Source organism: Talpa occidentalis, unplaced genomic scaffold (assembly GCF_014898055.3).
Source record: "Talpa occidentalis isolate TD23 unplaced genomic scaffold, MPIMG_talOcc4v2.1 talOcc4.4, whole genome shotgun sequence".
NCBI lineage: Eukaryota > Metazoa > Chordata > Mammalia > Eulipotyphla > Talpidae > Talpa > Talpa occidentalis.
In genome coordinates, this window is record NW_023604295.1 from 134,526,715 (window position 1) to 134,539,203 (window position 12,489).

Sequence of the window (12,489 nt, forward strand, 5' to 3'; positions counted from 1 at the left end):
CTCTCAGACAATTTAAAAGGCTGTCTTTTGTTTTCCTGACTAGAAGCTTTCTGTTTTGGGGCCAGAAAATCTATTTTGATTTCATACCAGCAGCTGAAAAATTTGCGATACAAGGGGCATAAGCTAAACAGGAAATGCAAAGAATTTGTATTTCTCATGGATTTATGTGGCATAGAATGTCTTTTATCATTTATTCACACTGAGCATTTCCATCTTTACAGAAAAAGACATGAATTATCTGTTTTTCACCTCCCCGAATCTGTTGACCAGAATGTTTGGATGATGTCACATTGAATAGGATGCTTAAACAGGTATGTCTCATTTGTGTCCTCTCAGAGAGTGAACATTTCTCAGAACACCCAAGAGTTAAGCATAAAAGTCTTCTTTGGTTGACTTTCTCTTACCAGTCAAATGTTGGGCTTTGATTTTTCCATGTTGGTTTGCTTTGAACTGACTTTGGAAGGAGATGACCGGAGTTGTAAGATGTTATAAAACAGGCTGTGGCCTGGCTCCCAGTCACTTCAGGAAGGGGAGGTTGTGGCCCTAATTGCCTGTGTTTTATTTTATTTTATTTTTGGTCTGAATTTTCAGTTAAGCATCATTTATGAAGTTCATCAATATGTTTATAGGTGTGGATTATTCATTTTCTGCTGTGTTGGGCTCATCTTTAGGCCTTCTTTTTCCTTGGTCCTTCTATTTCATCATCAAATCCTATGTCTTTAAATATATCTAAAATCTTGCTCCTTCCGGCCATCTCCTCAGACACCCCTCTGGTTCCAGTCAGTAGTACTTCTGTTTTGAATAATGCAATGAGTCATCGTGTATGTCTTTACTTACTTTCCTGCTTCCCTGCAATCCTTTCTACATGTGCAGCCAGCATGACCTTTAAAAAAAGCATGTTATTCACATACTTGAAACATTTCACCGCTGCCCAGTGCATTTAGGATCATACCCAAAGCTCACGCGAGGGCTGTAGGGCCCTGCACAAACACTGTCCCAACCATCACCTGCAACCCTCTCCAGCTTCATTGTGTGCTTCCAGATCCTCAAAAGAGAAAAACTACCCTGTTTTTAACTTTAGTAGATGTTATTTTTCCTATTTCATTTTTTTCCCCACCCTCTCCTAAGCTGGCAAATTCCCACTCAGTCATTTCCAGAAAGGCTGGCTTCCTTGATGCAGCCATCCACATGAAATCTCTGTTTCATTTGCAGTGAGCAACACCCAACATGTTATAGTGTGTGTGATTGCTAAAATGGCTTCTCTCTGTGCTGTGGCCACTCTGGGACCATGTCTCTCTTGTTTGCTGTTGTAACTGCTGTGTCTAGCACAGTGCCTGGACATCATGGCAGCGCCCATGTACTCCTGGAATGAGTAACTGGCTCCAGTGGAGTTTCAGGTACTATGAGAAAGTTTACCCTAAAATGTATTAAGGGGACCCTTCATTTACGTTTTTGATTTGAAGCTTTTTAGCCTACAACAGGTAAATTGGGTATTATGATTCTGAGCACCTTGCAGCAACCATTCACTTAATGAGCTGTTCTGGCCAAGGCTTAATCTTTTACTTTAGAGAAGTACAGGCCCAGAATTAGAAGCCGCATAAGATCTATGCCAGAGTTCTAGTTTGAAACTGTAAATCTGAATGCATCCCTATGAAACCCAGAGGCCAAATGACATTCATTCCAGTTCCCTGTTTCTGTTGTCTTCCCTGCCACTGTAACTAAGAGACCATATATTTTATTAAGTAAATGTGCAGTACATGAAAGGACAGGTGAGAAGTTGACCAAATTGTGCATTGCCAATGGCTTTTTTGGCCACAAGAGGGAGCTGTTTAAGTTGCTGTTAAACATAACGAAACAATTAAAGGAAGAAATTTGGCAATCATAAGGTTGGCCAGATGGACACCTATTTATATGATATTGACTCTGGAATTCCATTTATTTTTAAGCTAGAAAAATTGCAATTCTTTTTTTCATCTGCAATGTAATTTGCATTTTAAATAATGTTATTAAAGGCAGAGAATTGTTTTTGCCTTAAAATCTAATTTTAAGTCTCATTTAACTAGTGGGAAAAAAGTATAAGTATTCCATTATGTGACAAAGAGATGAAAATTCCTCTCAAAATTAATCTCCTTCCCAGGAAGGAAAGAAATTTTTCTTTTAAAAATTACTTTTTTCTTTCAATTATTAGTCTTTAAGATTTAAAATATTCAAATATGCATGCAAATTATCAGTTTTCTAAAAGAAATGTGCAAATTGTGGCTTGAGAACTCACTAAGAATACTGATGTCTATTTACAGACATACTTACATACCATGAATTCAGGTCCACGGATATACTAACAACCTCCTTGTTGAACTGAGAATGCATTTGAACTGTTGGAGGGAGCTGACGTAATAGAAGTGTGAGGGAGCATATGGGGTACACTCCAGTCAAATGACCTAGTTGACCCCCAGTAACACTACTAACATTCCTTGGGTGTTTATGTGGGCCTGGCACAGGGAATTGATCATAAATATCTCACAACCCTGTGAGGTTACCATTGCTACTGGTTTCATTTTGGAGATATGGAAATTGAGGTTTAGTGATAAGTGTTTAGCATATTGTATAAGATCATAATGCTATTAAGTGCGGAAGCCTGAATTTGAATCATCCTGCCTAAATCTGTGGCTCATCGGGCCTTGGGGTAAATTGCTTCTTTCCCAACAATAGGCCAGACTGTACATGGTTACCTTGATTTTGAACACCAGGATTCAGCCAAGTTTTTCTTCTCCTGAAATGTTTTGTTCCAAGAGGAAAGAGGAAAGTTTTAGAGTTGAATGAAGAACAGCTGTATCTGGGATGATGGTCAGAAAATAGTGCAATGTGGTAAGGTTCTGGTCTTCTGATGACTCATCCATGTGATTTCAAGCCCTGTATGAACACAAACTTACCTGAATCATGAAGAACACACACCATTTAATAGTAAAGGTCAAGTCACCAAAAATGTTCTGAGCAGATGACTTTTAAAAGATCCGGCATTTTACTGTAGTCATCCAGAGTCTGAGCATGTTTTGAGTATTCACACATGCCCTAGGATCAGAAATCTAAGCATCACGTTCCTGGCTCCGGTGGGGCAGTGGCGCATACGGGGAAATAGGAGAGACAATCTTGCTAACGATGTGTTTGCTCCTTGCCCCATGATCAACCCTGTTCCTGACTTTTCTCTTTAAATAATCGGGAAACATGACTGCTTTCTCTGAGAGTATTTATGAGACAATGGCATTCCTGAATATAAAAACAAATGATCCATTCTCATTCTTTAATTTCTTTTAATGTCTCATCAGCTCTTTACTCAAGTCTTTCTTATGCACCAGATACAGAACTTGAATGAGTTTTTCAGGATTGAAAATCAGACTGCCTTAGGATTCATGTGTTTTCTGTTAATTCATGCAGAGTCAAGCTTGCGTGCCCTTTTCATTTGAGCGGTTGTCCAAAGTCCAGCCTCAGGACGGGGACTGGGACATGATTTTGACCTTAGAAACATGTGTTCAAATATGGCAACAGTTCCAAGAAGTTTCTCTGGAAATAAACAGACTTAGGTTCCGATCTCAGGCATTCTTCCAGAGTGGGGCTGCCAACTTAGATCCAGGCTGTTCAGTTAAATTTTGTATTTTGAATAGAGAAAGAATAATAATTTGTGCTTAAGAAACTCCTTAATATTACATGGGAGACATTTTATTGAAAATTATTCACTGTTATCTGAAACTTGATATTTACTGTCTGTTAAGTTGATAGCCCAGCTTCTCTCTCCATCTCTGACGAGTGGGACTTCATGGGGGTGATAAGAGAAGCCCCCATCTTTGAGTTCTGTTGTCAAGATTAAATAAATTAATGCATTAAAACAGTAATTGAGTACTCAACAAATATCAGCCATTATTATTATTATTGTTACCATTATTATCATTATTACTTCCTCATTTCTAAGATTGATGATAATATTAACTCCTCGCAATATCGTGGAGGTTATTATGAGAATGAAATAAGAGAGTATATTGACTGCACTTGGCAGGCAGTACACTTTCCTTTACCAGAGTAGTTAAACTTTATTTTTTGAAGGGTTCTATGTTATTTGAACTCTTTCTTTCATCTATTTTAAAGGATTGCCGAGAACTGAATATATCACCCCTCGTCTTATAACTACTGAGGGTGGATCTTTGAAAGGTACTCAGAGAGAGAAAGAGACAGCTTTTTTCTCAGCACAGTGATTGATTATGTGCACTTTTGGTTGAGATAAACTTATCCAAAGATTCTTTGTCCATGGAGAGTAAGTGCTTTGACCAAGTTCAAGGCTCTAAGTGGTATATCACAAAGTGGGACCTTCTCCTTGAGTGGGTAGAGAGATTGTGTGGTGTGGAGGGAAAGGGTCTCTTGACCTCATTGGCCTTTAACTGGTGCACACACTTGTGCCACCACCAATCTCTCGAATGTGGGGTGCTCTCACCCACAGGGGATAGTAGGAAAGGGATGTGGAGCTCCCTCGCCGGAGCATGAGCATGGCAACCGGCTGAACGGCTCCCCAGAGGAAACTTCAGGAACTAATGACTCTTCCCAAAAGACACATCCACCTCTAGGGCGAGCCTGGAGTACAAGGAGAATAGTTATTCATGTAGAGCCCAAGATATGTCAGAGGGACTGTTCAATGTATATTCAAGTTCTAATAATTTTTATTCCCTATTAACAGCGGAGATGTTGAAGGTCTGTGAGCACTAAAATCTGCAACTATGGAGAGCTATATGCCTGCAATATTGATGAGGCTTTCATTCCATTATCAGTTTTCTAACTTGGAAATCATTAAAAACAGGCAAAAACAAGTAAAACTTTTCTTCCCATGCTAATATACTCTAAATATGTTTTCTTCCCATGCTAATATACGCTAAATATTATTCTGTGGCACGGTTAGAATTGAAAGCTGCCATTTTCCTATTCCAAGTAAAGATTAGAGAAGGGAGAAAAAAGCTCAGACCCTCACCCTTAACTCAGGCTTAACTTTGTCTGGGGAGGAGACTCAATGGGGATGAAGAACAAGACCAAATATGAAAGTTTGCTCCTTAGACATGTAAGAGTGCTCCAAGTTTAGAACCAGGAGTCACTGAAACTAGAAGGAGGCATAGTTCTAACTCATCTGATACTTATCAATTTATAGCAAAAGAACCAAAGCCCAGGATGGTGTGGAGACTTCCACAGGGACATCCATCCCATTAGTGGTGGGAACGGAATGAGTCCTGTTATCTTGTCTCTCTGGCTGTCAATGACTCTGTGCGAAGACTCTCAACATCCTCCACAAATGTGAAGGTGATAATCACTGAGAATTTAAACCTGTGAGAGAGGATGGGTTGAGGGAAGGGTACAGGCCCTTGCAGGACTGAGTGTGACTTTAGGAAGTCGAGAGATGATTGGTTTTGGACTTCAAATGCACAAATGTTTTAAGAGCTGGGTGGGTTTTACTTTATCTAATTAGTTTTTCCCTTCTATGAAGTGTGTCAGTGTGGGTGATGGGCATGGTAGAGGAGGTTGGTACAGGGAAGGTTTTAATGGACACTATACAACATAAAAAAGAAGCCTAAGATGTGGTTTGTGCCTAGCAGTGTTTAATAGACCAGTTCGGGAAGGGGGTGGAAACACGTGGCACCAGGAGAGGGTGATGACTCACGGTGCTAAGGCAACAGTTCTAAAGTGATGCTTTAGAAGCAAAAATGGAGTCTGTTTTTCTGATCCTCAGATGAACCAACTTTCGTGAGCCACTACAGCGAGGAACACTTTTGTCTCACGGTGGCACCTGTGGCTCCTAGGAGTGTTCAGCACATAGAGCGCCTAATTAATAGAAGACAAAACACCAGTCATCCTCAGATAAAAGGAGGAGGGGGGCATTAGCCAGGTACACAGCGTCCTTTGCCTAAAGGCCATGGGAGAAGTGCCCAGATACATTGTGCACTGGAGAGTGAATCCACTGTGGAGGCCTCTTTGAGGAGAGAAAGGGAGGAATTGGGAGAGACTACTGTATTTGAACTGTCCTTGAAGATTGAGTAGGTGCAGTATCACAGAGTTAAGCGTGTCAGGGACAAATGAACAGCCCAGCTGACTGGGAAGTAGGTCATTGGAGGGAGTTGGTGGAGATAAAACTGAAAAATGCCCTGGGAGAACTTTGTTTAAGGAGGAGTTTTGACTGAAATGGATAGGCAGTAGGGCAGCCCTGAAAATTGCGGAGCAGAGAAGTGGGAGGCAGTCAAACAACTACCTTGTTTTCCTTTGTGGTGCTTTTATTAGAAGTAAATGGCAACTGAGTTAGCTGATATTTACATAAAGACTAGTGTGACAGACCTAACTGCTCCTATCTCCACATTTGCTACATGTTTCACACTCTATAGTAGCACAGTTGCTTCAGTGGCCTGAGGGCAGTCAAAGGCTACTTAAGGAATCAGCAGAAGAAAATAAACACACCAAGGTGGATGAAATCTGGAAGGAATTGTGCAAAGGAGCCAGATCCAAATGTCACATATATTTACCCAATGTATAACACTGGTAAAAGGGAAGCGTGTGAAGGCACAGATCAGTGGTCACCAGGGGTGGGGAGGAGAGGGTCTGCTTACAAAAGAGCCACATGAAGGAATTCTTTGGGCTGTTGCAGTCTGTCTGTACCCTCTGTGTGATGATGGTTACAAGAAACTATGCCTCTGTTACAGCTCCTCGCATTGAACATCAGCCATTTTATTGTATATTAATTTAAAGCATAAACAACAAAAGAAGCTGCCATTATGTTTAGATAGTTTTCTGTAAATATTTCTTCAATTTTTTGAAAACGGGTCACTTCTTTGTAGTAGAGATGCAAGTATATGAATTTAATTGCTGTATAATAAATTACATATTTAATTGATACATGTTTAATTAACCAGACCGATTGATTTTCTAGCTATGGCTATAAGAAAAAACTTGCTGTCTTTTCCCAAATATTCGGGAACTTTATTAGAGATCACACTAGTCGTGTTTTATTAGATAGATGACACTTGTGAATAATATATTGTTTGTATAGTTACTGCTCTTGAACTAGTTTATATTTTAAGATTTTCTTTTTATATATTCTCCTCCAACCTTTCCAACCACAGAAATGTGCTTTATCAACCTTTTTATTATAATCAAACTAAATATAAACCTCAGATCAGATTGGATCTCGCAGATTTTGAGAGTTAATGGGCTCAAATACATGTTTTTTTAAAGTCTGGTTGCTATACTTTTCTATCAATAGGGAAACTCAATAATAGCTAACCATGTTTTCAAAGTATAACTGCTGCAGCATGTCATCCAAATCAAAGTTTCAAACCACATTATCAATGTGCTGAGGATGGGAAGGAAAGAAAAGGACTTTATTGTTTATTATAGGCCAGGATAAAAAGAGGGACTGACCTTAGCATAGATTAGAAACTGCAAAATGATTTTACTCTATTTCCTTTGAAGCTTCTTTGTAGTTACTTTAACTCACTGTGTGTTTTTGACTAAAATCGTGGTTGGTTTATGTCTTTTTTAAAATAACACATTACCTTTTTAACTTAAACCTGTATTTAACTTTGCAGAATAATCAGTTCCAGAGCTGGAGTGCTGTGCTCCGCAAACTGATTAGAGTTTGCATGTTAATAAGGGCTGGTGCTCCCAGCCTGGGAAGGGCCCCAACCAAATCTACCTGCTCTTCAGGAGGCAAAGCCCTGCAGCCATAAACCACATGAAGTCCAGTGGCATGGGCTAGAATGAGTAATTTGGATATCTGATGGGGTTTTTAGTTTTATTCTCATGAATAACCGTCAACGATTGTCAAGGAAATTATATGTTGTTAGGGCTGTTTTAAAATTAATAAAATTAGAATATTGAGTTTTTAAGGTCCTTAAGCTGTTTAAGGACACAGCTTCATCAAACATAATTTGAACACCTTTGCTTGTAAGCTTTATTTCTACTGTGTTGTTCCTGTTTCTGCTCCATTTGTCACTGCGCAAAACCCTGCCTGAACCTTTACTGGATCTGACTGCTCCTGTTCTTGTTCCTCCATTTGCACAGCTGCAGAAATGACTGACAAACCAGGTGTATTTACAACTCTCTAATAGAGTTCTTACTGTTCTCAGGATAATATCCAACCAGGATAAAATCCCCCAAATCTCAGGATAAAATCAACAGGCTTCAGAAGGCTGGACTGCTCCTGCCGTACCTACCTAGCAACTGTACCCCTACTGCTCTAGCTCTTCCCCTCAGTGCTCCTTTCTGCAGAGCCTTGGCTTAGGTTTCTCCACCTGGAAGGCTCTTTTTAGTCTACTCTTCCTACCCGGCCTTCAGATCTCTTTGAGCGCCCAAACAGCTCCCCATGGTATTAATATCTCTTACTTCACCTTCGTAGCACCTGTCATGGTTGTGATTGAGCAGTTACTTATGCAACTCTTTGTTGCCCATCTTCCCTGATAGAATGAGCCCCGTGGTTATAAGGGAACATTTTGTTTTATGTTTCTCCAGAACTCAGCCCAGTGCCTTGTTCATTATGCAGTGAATATTTGTTGAGCAAATAAATGAAAAACCAAGACAACTATAACTTTAAGGATAATTGAAATAGTTATTTTAATTAGGGTGAAGTGAGAAGGAACATGAATGGATTCTAACCTGTTTACCTGTGGGTCTCAACATTACCATGTACACACATCACCTGGAGGTGCTTTCTGAACATGTAGCACCTCAGGCTCTATGCTCAGAAACACTGATTTCATACATTTAGGGCAGCGGCTAGGAGTCAGCATGTGTATGAACACCCTGGGTGATTTTGATAATGGTATTTGAAGGCCATGCTTTGAGTGGCCCTGCTGTGAGGTGATGGCTTTCCCATAAAGTTAACTCAAGGTTAGATTAACATCTGCATTCATGGAAACAGTTTGGATATGGAGATCAAGTTCACTTTAGCTATCTATAAGGTAACTTCTGATTTGCATTTTTTTTAAAGATTTATTTACGCAAGAGCTGGGGTGCAGGCCAGAGGTGCAGATGGTGAGAGGATTCACCGGAGATAGAGTGGGGAATAGAACAGGCAGACTGACCAAAATACATTACTGAGGGGAGCAGTGGGTGAGACAGGAGAGGTCTGCTGCGCCATGTGGGTTGCTCCTTGGCCAGCGGGGGATTGAACTCATGCTGCAGAGGCTGCAGATTGCTTCATAGTGCAGTGCTTAACCCTTCGTGCTGCCAGGGAGGCCCCTGATTGCGTTCTTCAAGAAATTTAAAAAATAAGGCCTCCTTGGTGGCGCAAGGGGTTAAGCACCACACTATGAAGCAATCTACAGCTTCTGCAGCATGAGTTCGATCCCTGGCTGGCCAGGGAGAAACCTACAAGGCAAGGCAGACCTCTCTTGTCTCGCCCGCTGCTCCCCTCAGCAGTGTATTTCAGTCAGTGTGCCTGGTCTGTTCCCCACTCTGTCTCTGGTGGATCAAGTAGTAATTAAAGTAATTAAAGTGTGGTAACAATTGAAAAATTCATTCATTATGAAATTGTATTAAAATTTTGTATCTCAGTGGGAAATGAATCATCAGACCTAGTGCTATTCGAGTTACAAATCAGTGAATGCTGATATATGTATATGAACATATATAATATAAATCAATTATGATGACAAAATACTAATTTTTTCAAATTAATCCTCTGAAGAAAACCCAAGCCCGTCCCTTTCCCACCACCCAGTAGCAGAGATGTACATGGTTCTCCTTGGCAATTCCCAGTTCGGTATCTTTACTGTCATTTCTGGCACATACACTGTAGTGTGTTTTAAGCAGGGTGGGGCTGGTTCTATACATCTTCCAGTATGTTCACCCAGTTTCACCTACTTTCACACCAAGTGATGATGATTTAGAATCCATGTAAACAGAAAAATAATCCATGGGTAAAAGATAATGGTTTTCATCCTTTAAGTTTTTTCCGTGTGGGTCAAAAACCCATGGTTGATTGAATCTTCTGGGCTTTTGTTTTACTGGAATAATGGAAGGGGACAAATATGGAGAGTATGACTAAAGGGATGCACTGGTTCTGTCTGGTCTGTTTATTCATTACCTGTTTTGATAGAGGTATATTATACATGCATTTTCTCTACATCTCTTTTAGAATTATTTTACATTGTGCCTATATGATCAAATTACCACTCTGTTTAAATTAAGCATTCTTAAGGAGATCAATTCACTGTTTCCAAGCTAAATTCCATGTAGAAATTATTGCTTGAGAGATTTCTGAGAGTTCCCATATTTGTCAGTGCTTAGCACTAACAATCTTATTGTCGGCTTAGCATCCAATTTGTACCACGTAGCCTGCTGGTTGCAGCTTATGTTAAAATCTGTTTCAGGGCCTACCCTGGTGGCATAGCGGTTGAGCGCTGGACTGCGAGGCTGCCCACAGCCTCTGCAGCACCGGTTCGTTCCCTGGCCGCCGGCGAGGGTCCCACAAAAAAAAAATCTGTTTCAAAAACCAAAATGACATAAAAGGTCACATTTGAATTGCCACTGTGAGTAAAACTGCTCTAGGATACATTTGCATTTAAGGCTTTGGATTTTCAGATAACACATTTGTTTAGAAAATTATTGCTGCCTTTGAACTGAAGGTGTCATTGGACATGATCAGTTATTATCTCCAGTTAAAATGTTGAGGTATCAATTTATCCATATTGATCCTTCAGTTAGCAGCTGCTCTCAATATTACTAATAGTATTAAAAGTCATTGGAGGGACAAAATGGCAGGACCTGGTGTTCAAATAGGAAAGATACAGCCCTGGGATGACAAATTTCCTCTGTATTCTGTAACCTAAACCAAACCTGCTCAATTCCCAGAGACTTGGCCATCCCACTGGAATCCTGTGAGCCCTTCCCATTTGATAGAGATGAAAAGCTTGGGCAGTGACAGTGGTGATGGGAGAAGCACAATTCTTTTTGTGCTACAGGTAATATATGTGGCATATGCGTGAGACTCCCCAGCCAAACAGACCTAAAGCAGGGGGAGAATAAAAGATGTTAGGCTTGTTTGAAGCCAATGGGAGCTATCCAGGGTGCTGGACACTTCCAGAGCAATTGCAGACCATGTAGGTCTTAGCCTCTACTGCAGTGTTACTGCTCTGCTTGCCCTGACACTTGCTATTTTGTCATAAAGGAGCCAAGGCCTAGTGCCTAAACCAAGATATGTCCTGCTTGACCTGTTCTGATGTTGCCTAACAACTGCCACATCCAACCTGTGCCTGTGACACTGTCCCCAGTTAGATCCCAGACCAGTGTTTCCGAATCCTGTCTCTGCATCACTCATGAATCTCATGACAATAAGGAGATTAGGGTGGAGGGTTACAGTGTTAAATATTTAGCATAAAATGAATATTAAACAGCAAAAAATGAGTTCCAATGTACGTAGTTGTATAGACTATAATATAAATTTTTTTGATCAGTCATATTTATTTTAAAATCCCCAAAGAATGCACATTCTAAATTTTATCTTGTTTACAGCAGGATTCTCAAGAAAATGCTACATTATTATATTAACATATTACTATGGTAATATATTCAAAATAACATCAAGGTTTTTCATGATCACATCTGAATATGGAGCAAGAGGTGAGAAGTGCTAGCATTTGGCAGGAGACTTGGTCACCAAGGGTATGTACAGCATATGTTAAAAAACAAAGTGTGCTGAGTGACTTGAAAGAAAAAACTAAGAGAAACAAACTTTTATTTGAGTCTTTCTTTTCCTCACCTAATGTGACATTGTAGAATTATTTAAAGAATGTGAAATGCTGAAACACTGATGGATCACAATTATGATTGAATTACATGTTGTATCTTATTGAATCAAGGTGTAGAAGAAATGTCTCTCATGTCAAATGATAAATGACATGTGCTGTGGCTTTCAGATATGAAGTGCATTTTATAAAATATAACTAAATAGAATATTCCTTGAGGAAGTTAGTAAACTTAATAAAACATGGGAGCCTTGGGGCTGATTCTCTCCTCTCTTCTCTGTGTACACAATCTTAGAAAGCTTTTTTTTTTGAAAATCCATTGCTAATGTCAGTGACTCCCAAACTAATGCCTCTTGACCTGTCGCCTCATTGTGCTTCAGACACAAATGCCCAGCTGTCTACTTAACATGTCCACTGGGGTAGCCAATAGGCATTTCAAATTTAATGTCTTATACAGAATCTCTAATTCATCCCTCACCCTGCACCCTACACCATTTCAGTTACTTCACCATCCATCCAGTTACTTCAACCCCACACCAATGACAGGATCCTTGGTTTCTCTCTTTCCCTCCACAATCTGAAATGTCCTATTAGCTCTACCTTCAAACTGTATCTCATACCGTAAACCATCAGTTCCTTTTTAGATTGTTATTAACAACTTATTAACTTATTAACTGCTCACATTACTTTCAATGTCCCAACTTTTCATTTTCTACACAGCAGAGTC

The 12,489-nt window shown here is 39.9% G+C and overlaps 1 long non-coding RNA gene across 1 annotated transcript in view; it reads left to right on the forward strand.

Moving 5' to 3' along the window:
* The window catches only part of LOC119257970 (uncharacterized), a 52,847-nt gene that overhangs the window by 11,304 nt on the left and 29,054 nt on the right, over window positions 1–12,489 (forward strand). Inside the window, exon 2 of the long non-coding RNA XR_008554028.1 lies at window positions 222–311. This is a non-coding gene — a long non-coding RNA (uncharacterized LOC119257970). The remainder of the gene's footprint in view (window positions 1–221; window positions 312–12,489) is intronic.